Source organism: Vulpes vulpes, chromosome 15 (genome assembly GCF_048418805.1).
Source record: "Vulpes vulpes isolate BD-2025 chromosome 15, VulVul3, whole genome shotgun sequence".
Classification (NCBI taxonomy): Eukaryota; Metazoa; Chordata; class Mammalia; order Carnivora; family Canidae; genus Vulpes; species Vulpes vulpes.
Genome location: NC_132794.1, coordinates 1,571,313 through 1,580,463, shown reverse-complemented (window position 1 = coordinate 1,580,463; position 9,151 = coordinate 1,571,313).

The window sequence follows — 9,151 nt, the reverse complement described above, 5'->3', positions numbered from 1 at the left end:
AGAGACGCTGGACAACCCGTAAAGCCACAGCTTTTCTGAAACCATCAGAGAGCCGGGCCGGCTGCACCCTGTGTTTATGTCCCGACCCCCCCACCGGCCTGCTCCCACGGAAGCCGAGTCCCCCCACAGCTGCCCTCATCCGCACCAGTGCCTGACGCCCCTCCTGCGGTTTGGGAAGATGTTGAAGATGTCCCAGGAGAGGACACGGATCCCTGTAAAAGTCCCACCCAGACCCAAGGACATGAGGCCTGCATAATGGTGGGGCTGGACCAGGGCAACAGAGTCCCCCCCCCCACACACACACACACACACGTGTGTACACTCACACACCCCGCACCGGGACAGCCAGCACCAAGGAACACGCTGAGTGCTCTGTGCCGGGTCCCAGGGAGAGACGTCGCCAAGCTGGGGGTGCACAGGGGAGCCCGAGAGCCGAAGGTGACGCAGGAAATGGAGAAGCTGCCTCCGGCAGACCATCTTCCAGCCTCAGCACGTGATGCCGGAGGAATGTGTGTCAGTGGACGCGAGAGAAGCCACAGCCACAGAACCCGGAGCCCCGACGCAGCCCCTCCACCGGCAGCCACGCAGGAGGACTGCCCTTTGCCGGAGAGGAATGCCGGGACCTCCGCGGCTGCCATCCTCCAGATGACATCTGTCTTTCAGGAAACGATTACAAGGATACACACAAAAAGAGAGAAAAAAAACCCACAATCAAGACAGGAAAATGAAAACCAGATTCAGACAGGACCCGGAAGCTAGATTGTCTGGCAGGATTCGTGTTCAGGCTCCTGCGGGGAAGCTCAGCGACGCGAAGGGAGGGGCTGGGAGCAAGGCCCCCGGGAAGCGCCCGGCCTGCAGACACGCGGAGGAAGCATGCCTTCCACGGGCGCCTTCCACGGGCGCCTTCCACGGGCGCCTTCCACGGCTCGTGGACACAGGAGGGAATCTGTAAACTTCCCGCTAAGTCCAGGAATCCGCGGAGCAGAACAAAGAGGAGAAATGCGAGGGAGCCGGGGAAACAGCAAACAGAAGCCCTGCCACCAACCCTCTCCGAGGGTCTGAAGAGGCAGGACAAACGTTTGCTAAAGGTCTTCTGCAATAAGACATCACAGCCCAGATCCAGGCTCAGAAAACCCACCGGGGTTTCCACATCTATGAGGCGCCAGGGCACAGCCTGGTGGAAGCTGGTGGAAACCGCACCTGACATCCATGGGCTGGCTGCGCCCAGCCACCGGGGAGCCAGAACCAGAAGGACCTCACGTGTTGCAGGACCGGTGAGCCCGAGGACAGCGAGGACGGTGAAGGGACGGACCCCCGCAGGACTTGTGCTCACGTGCCCAGGCCCAGACACACACCTTCCTGAACCGAAGCCGAGTCCCCAGGCGTGGGCGAGGCGGGGCAGGCAGCTGTGGAGGCCCCGGGAGTCTGTGGGCGCGGGCCACGAGGGGAGCCCGGACTTCAAGACGTTCAAGGATTCCTCCTCTTGCGCCTGTCAGCTCAGGCCTGGGGACGACCCAGCGTGGCAGGGCTCACCACCTGCAGAACCTTCGAGGGAGATCCTGTCCCTCCAGCTGGGGAAGAAGACCCTGCACCCCGAGGCACGGGGTCCAGTGCCAGGCTCTGGTCGTCTGCCTCTTTGCTCACCCCGTCCTCTCCAAGAGCCCCCCGTCAGGGGGCTGCACCCGGCAGCAGAAAGGCCAGCAAGGCCTCATGGGAACCCCATCTTTCTGGCCCCACAAACCGGGGCACGGGGACCTGTGGTCCAGAGAGTGGGCGGCACTGCGGCTGCGCGTCCCCCCTGCTGAGCCCCTGGGGCAGCCACTGGCAAAAGCTCCCCGGAAAGCCCACCTTTGTACCTGAGGACCTGCAGAAGGGGCCCCTGGGGGCTGGTGAGCGTGTGTCACCCGCAGGCCGCGGGGGGCTGGGGCCACATCCCCTCACTGTGCAGATGCACCAGCAGTCCCAGGCCCGCACCGAGCGGGGCGAGTGCGGGGGGACCCAGCGCGCCCCACCCGGGGCCTCCGCAGCGTGCCTGTCCCTGCCCGCGGACACCAGCACCCAGACTCCACGGCTTCTCGGGCCAAGGGACTCCGTCTCTGACAGGGAAACAAAGCGAAGTGAGTCCCTGTGCCTGCTTTTGACTTCGCGGGAAACCACCCTCCTCAAAGGGCAGAATGAGGGAGGCGAGCGAGCACCAGAGCAGACCCACGGGGGCGCCTGGGGGCTCAGGGCGTGGTCCCGGGGTCCTGGGATGGGGTCCCGCATCAGGGCCCTGCTCGGTGGGAGTCGCTGCTCCCTCTGCCTCCGCCCCTCCCCATCACATGTGCGGGGGCTCACGTGCACGCGTGCGCTCTCTCTCTCTCACATACATACATAAAATCTTTATTAAAAAGAGGGGGGCAGGGCGAAGCCCCGGGAGCTGCAGCACCCGCCCCGCTGCCGGGACGGTAACCAGAGACAGCACACCTCTAGGAGCGCGGCTGGGACGCGTGCACCAGCCAGGGCGTGGAAGACGGGGGTCCCCCGGCGCCGTGAACTGAAGTGTGACCCCCCAGGATTCACAGGTGGAAGCCCGAGCACTGACACCTCAGAGCGTGGCCTTATGTGGAGACAGGACCTTTAATGAGGTGATAGGTTAAGAGGCGGGGTGCCTGGGGGCTCCGGGGGTGAGTTCCCTACTCTTCCCTTCAGCTCAGGTCATGACCTCGGGGTCGTGAGATCGAGCCCCGTCAGGCTCGGCGCTCAGCACAGGCCACTTGTCCCTCTCCCTCTGCTCCTCTAATGAATACATGAAATCTTCAAAAAATAAAAAGGACGGGTGGGCCCTACCCCAGGGTGAGAGGGGGCCTCCAAGAAGAGGACACGTGGGCACAGAGAGGAGGCGCCCGTCTCCCCGACCCGCCCTTCCCCGTCCCCGGGGGCCGTCGGCCACCAGCACCGTGAGCAGCGCACGTCTGACGTTCAGATCACCCGGGGCGGGGGGTGGCAGCCGAAGCACACGGATGTGCCCACGGGCCGCCAGCGCCGGGTGCTCCGAGCCCCGCTGTGGGCCGCCCGCCACCCATTAGGCGGCGATGCCGAGGGCAGCGAGGCTCGGCGGCCGTGGCCCTGGCCCCGCACAGGCTGCGCCCGTGTCTCCCAGTCCTGGCGGCAAACGGCCTCACGGTGGGGACTTGCCCACTGTTACTGGAGGTGACGGTGACATCAGCCTGAGCTCACGAGGCCTGATGGGGACCGATGGCTGGGCGCTTCGTCAGCGCCTGTGTGGCCCAGGGCAGGCGCCGAACCCTTCCCCCCTTGGGGCCGTGCCAGCAGGTGCCTTCCTGGGGGTCTGGCCACCCGGGGCGTGTGGGAAGGTCCCCCAGAGGGACGGTCACTGCGCAGTGCCCTGAGCGCCGTGGACACTGGGCTGCCACACTTGGGGGCCTCTTTGGATTGCGGAGGTGACCCGGTCCACATGTGGGCGTGCTGCTCTGACCCACATACGGGGTCATCCTTAAGGCCGCCACTCCTGGGCGGGGCCCGGAGCGCACGGAAGCCGGAGCTGCCTGCCCGGGGCGCCCTGTAACCCGCGGACCTCGGGGTTTGGGAAGCGTGTGCGCCTTCGGGCAGGTCCCCGGAGGAGAACCACACGGAGGCCGTCCCCCGGGAGTAAGGCTTCGCCCTCTGTCAGCAGCCACTCTCCCCTTGAAACGCAGCTCCTCGCTTGCTGGCGGGCACTGGGGGCTCCCGCCCTGCCTCCCAGCCCAGGCAGGGGCCACGTCCCTCCGGCTGTCAGATGCCTGGGGCATTGTGGTCCGTGCACTGGCACGGAGCTCTAACCTCGGGTGCTCCCCGAGTCACTCCACGGCCCACCCACGGGAAACACGGTCCTGGGGAGGAGCGCAGGAGCACAGACCCCAGAGGACCACTCTTCCCCCCACCCTCTCTGAGATTTCCTGGGGGAGCCTTTGCCTCTCCCCCCCAGCCAGCCTGGCCGAAGCACAGTCGGGAGCTGCCTGCTGGATGTGATGCTAACCCCACTGTCGTAAAGCCAACCGGCTGTTGGCAGGCCCGCGGGACAGCGAAGGGCAGCCCTGCTGGGCTCAGGGTGTGGCCAGTGCCACCTGCCGGCCTGGCCCCTGCACCTCTAGGTCCAGCTGTCCAGCAACTCATCATCACGGCAACATCTGCCCAGAAGCTGTGCTGGGGGAAAGGGGGCCACAGCTCACGCCCACACACGGACCTCCCTTGAGAGGCTGGACCAGGGGACCCAAGCAGGTGACATGGCTGTGGGCATCCACTGCATCCAGCTGGTGCTGATGCCGTTCTAGAGGCATGGCCAGGTCGCTTGCCCAAAGCCCAGTGGTTCTCACCAGAGTGGCCGGTCCTCAACCCCTCAGCTGGGCCACAGGGCCCCGTGTGTCCACCCTGGGGCACTGCCCACTGTCCCTCACTGCCCAGTTGGCCAGGTCGTGCCAGTGTCAGGAGAAGCCCCTCAGGACGGCCACCCCCTGGACGCTCACACCCAGGTCCCCTGCTCATGGGCTCTGGCCCAGCCCCACTCCAGAGCTCCTTTTCTCTGGTGTGCTGCCCTGGAAATGGGGCGGGAGAGAGTGGCTGCCACACTGGTTCTCTGGGAGACCCGAGGTGGCCATCCTGACAGGCCTCGTCCTCTCCCCGCCCACTCCTCCCCAGTACATCCCTACCTGCCTGGACGCCTGGAATGCCCCAGCCAGATTCTTTGTCTCTGTTCCCAGCCAGGCCTGGGAGGCCCTGCAGACGCTCCACCTGCTTGCAGTGCCCAACACAAGCACCAAGCCACGCGCCCCAGCCCGAGCAGGTTCTATGGTGGTGACTGGGGGGTGAGGGTCACAGGCAGAGCCATTACCTCCCACCAGGCTCCTGTGGGCAGATGGTGGCAGGCCCCGCGATGGAGGGATGCTCATGCCCAGGCCTGTCCCCACACCAGACAGCACACGCCCCCCTCCCCTCTGCTAGGGATCCTGGGGCACATCTGAAGGGTGGATGCACATCTCCAGAGGAAGCGAGTCCAAGGGGGGCGTCTCTGGGACTCCTCACTGAGCCCTGCTGAGAGACTGGGGAGCCACCTGGAAAAACACACAACTGGATTCGTATTTCACACCTACGCCAGTGAAAATTTCAGAGAGATAAAAAAACTTTGATGAAAAATCAAAATTGAAAAGGCACTAGGGGCGCCTGGGTGGCTCCAACACTTAAGATTCCGACTCTCAATTGCAGCTCAGACCTTGATCTCAGAGTCGCGACCTCAAGCCCCTCACTGGGCTCCACACTGGGCATGGAGACCACTTTTTTTTTAAGGGCCCTGGAAAAAACAGGCAATGTATGTTCATAATTTCGGAATGAAGAAAGGCCAAAGAGAACCACCCAAAGAGCCATAAGGGTAGACTGATGTTTGATAAATAAAAATACAGAATTTCTTCATGATAAAAGCATTTGTGAAATGAATGGATAGAGGGGTGCAGGTGGGTTGATGGATGCATGGGTGGGTGAATAGGCAACTGAGTGAGTGGGTGGATGGATAAATGGATCGGTGGGTGGATGAGTAGACGGAGGGATGAGTGCATGGATGGGCAGACTGGATAGTGGATCGACAGGTGGGTGGATGAGTAGATGAGTGAATGGATGGGAGGTAGTAGGGGTACACGGGTACATGGTAGTGGGTGGGCGGATGAGTAGGTGGGTGAGTAGATGGGTATGTCGGTGGTTGAGTGGGTGCATGGATGGAGGGATGGATGAGTGGGTGAACTGGATGGGTGAGTGGACAGATGGATGGACGATGGATAGACAGATGAATGGATGGGTGGGGGTGGTAGGTGGAGGATGACGAATGGACGGCTGGATGGCGGGGAGACAATGGACGGGATAGAGCGGTAGCCTCCCGGTCCCACTTCTCTAGTCAAACCCTGAGGCCCCAGGTGGCCAAAAGAACAGGACAGTAGCTCTGAGTCAGGGGACAGACTGTAGCACAGGACGGGTCTTCAGGGAGGTGGCCAGGGAGAGCACGCACACCCAAATGCGGGGAGGGAATGGGGGCGGGAGCTGAGGGGGCACAGCAGGACTGAGGCCAGCGGCCTTGGCCTGTTACAGGCACCAAGGGGGCCCATGCGCCGACGGCGGGTGGGGGGATGCGGGTGGGGGAGATCCCAAGAGCTCCAGCCTTGTTCTAAGTGTGGTGGGCGCCGTGGGAGGTTGGGGTGGGTCCCCCACCAGGTCCGCGGAGCAGAGGTGTCCCTCGGGCCAGGGTGGCTCGGGGCTGCAGGGAGAGCAGAGGCGTGGACCGGGGCCGGGGACGCCACCGCACTCCGCGCGCTGCAGGGCCGGCTGTGGCGACGGGCCGCGGACATGGGGTCGGGCACCGTGCGGCGGCACAGGGAGGCAGAGCTGGGGTCCCAGCCCCGGAAGGCCGCCGGCTCTGATCGCGAGCTCCCCGGGCACCGCGCCCTCGGGACACAGGACGACCCGCTGAAACAGCCTGTCCTAATTTTGGTGCCTGGCCCCCTGGAACTCGGGGCCTCCCCATCCCAGGCCTGTGGCTGGCTTCCCAGCTGCGTCCGGGAGGCCGGGCCGGGGGCACCCCGGGAACCTTCCTGGGGGACGGGCCGGGTCTCCTGAGCAAGTCACCCAAGCTCGCACTCCCCACACAACCCCGTGTCTGGGTTCCCGAGGAGCCGTGATCGGGGGTAAAGGGCCCGCCCCGAGGGCAAGCCCCCCCCCACCCGCCTGGGCCCTGCACAACCCCCCGCCCGTCAGCCACCAGCCCAGCAGCCCCCTATGCTGAGCAGCTTAGCTCTCCTTTATGCCGGGTTAACGACTCTTTTTTTTTTTTTAAGATTTTATTTATTTACTCACGAGAGACACACAGAGGCAGAGACACCAGCAGAGGGAGAAGCAGGCTCCCTGCGGGAATCTGGATGCAGGACTGGGTCCCAGGACCCCGGGGTCACGGCCCGAGCCGAAGGCAGATGCTCCACCGCTGGGCACAAGGTTTAACTATTCTTTATACCAAGTCAACCACACCTCGTGCCTAGGTAACGATTCCTTATGCCGAGTCACCCACTCCTCCGGCCAGGTGCCCTGGGCCCCCTGCCCCCGGGCTGCGACCCCACGAGCAGCCCCCCTTCCCCACCCGCCGCCCTCTAGGACCGTCTGAGTCACTAGCCGTGGCCCTCAGGCTTCTGTACACCGGCTGGAAACAGGAGAAGCGGCAGTGCTGTTATTGGGGCTCCGGGGTCGGAAGTCAGGAGGCCCATGGAACGCCCCAGGGCTCTGCCCTCAGCGAGATCCTCATGACCTCATTTCGCCAAATGTGGATCATTTATAACGAGAGTAACAACGACTTATAAAAATTGAGAATGCAGGTTCCATGGGGGTGGGTGGCCTGGAGACCCAGGGAGGACTCTGAAACTAGGGACGGAGCACCCAGGGTGCAGGTGGGCGGGGCGGGGGCGCGGTGGGGGGCAGGCCCCCAGGGCGCGGCAGGGACGGGCTCACCAGGGGACCCCGATCCCCATCCCCCAATCCCGGGCGGGCAGGTAAACAACGGCGGCAGGTAAACAATGTCCTCTTGGAAAAATTCAATGAAAGAAAAAAAAAGGAAAAATTCAATGAACGATGCCTCCAGCCTGGCCAGCACCTCAACCTCACCCCATGTGACTGCAAACCCCGCTGCGAGGCCCACTCCCCGAGAAAATTCATCTTATTTCGTGGACTCATTACCAGTGCCCGTGAGCTTAGGGAACTAAGATGCGTGAAATGACTGAAGAATGCTGTACTCTGGGGCGCCCGAGGGGGCTCCGTCGGTGACGCATCTGCCTTGGGTTCAGGTCATGATCTCGGGATCCTGGGATCGAGTCCCACGTTGGGCTCCTGCTTCTCCCTCTGCCCCTCCCCCTACTGGTGTGCACTCCCCCCCTCCAAATCTTTAAAAAAGAAGTGATTTGTCTGTAGTGAGGAACTGCTGTTGGCATTCAGGGTTAAACCTGCTCCGAGGCTGGGGGAGACATTCCTTAGCACTGGGGAGAAGAAAACCCACCAAATCCAGTAGGTGTGGCCGAGCTGGCACCCCTGGCGCACTTCCGTGGGGTCGGCATCTCCTCCGTGAGGCGGGAGCCCCACGAGAGCTCCTCCAGCAGCTTTCTGGGGGAAGTGGGATGGACTCGGCCCCCCTGCACGCAGCCCCCATCCCTGGCCGGGCCAGAGGTGGCCCCTGGGGAGGGAGGAGCGTGCTCCCGGGCCCGGGCGGTGACCGGCTCCTGCCAGTGGCATCGGTAGGGGTGACACTGTCACGGCCCCGCGGGGCGGGCTGCGGGCTGGAGGCTCCGAGAGCCCAGGGGACGCACAGCCACCAGACCCTGGGGAGGAAGGCGCTGCCAGCTGGGAAACGTCTCCAGGCTTTGAGCCCCAGACACGCGGCAATCCACCCAATGGAGCAGCCGGGGGCGACCAGAAGTCCACGCAGCTCGGGCCACTTCTACCCCCGGGCAGACCCTGTGGACTCAAAGGCCATCTGGGGGACGGCGTCCCCAGCGTAAGGCATGGGACTGGGGGTGAGGGGCAGCAGCCAACCTGTGCCCTCACCGTCCTGGGGGTCTGTGCTCCTGCCCCGTTGGGTTTGGCCAGACACCATGTGCCAGGGTAACCCGTAAGGTCTCCACCCCACAAGCATGTGGCTGCTGCCAGCCCCCTGGCTCCTCGAAGTGGACACGTGGCCAAGGTCGGCTGTCCAGCGACAGCAGTGACCATGAGACCTGCTGGTTGTCCAGGTGGAGCACCCGGGGCCGCCACCGAGTCAGCCAAGGACGGACAGGGGATGCGGTCCCAGGGTCTGTGACCCACAACCACACAGGACCGAGAGCAGGAAGGGGGACATGGGGTGGGAGGGGGCAGGGAGCCTCGGACCACCTGTAGCAGTAGGACCAGGGCTTGTCCCGCCTCTGGAATCGTGACAGCCACCCCCCTGCGGGAACCCCAACACGTGGCCTCCCTGGCCTCGTGCCTGCCCCTCCTGCCTCTGTGTCCCCAGGCGGGCTCACCCTGCAGCCGCGTCGGGCTGTGTGCCCGTCCCCAGCGCACCACGCACCAGCACGCAGGGCCCGCCGCCTCCGCCGAGGGGCCCAAGAGCCGTGCA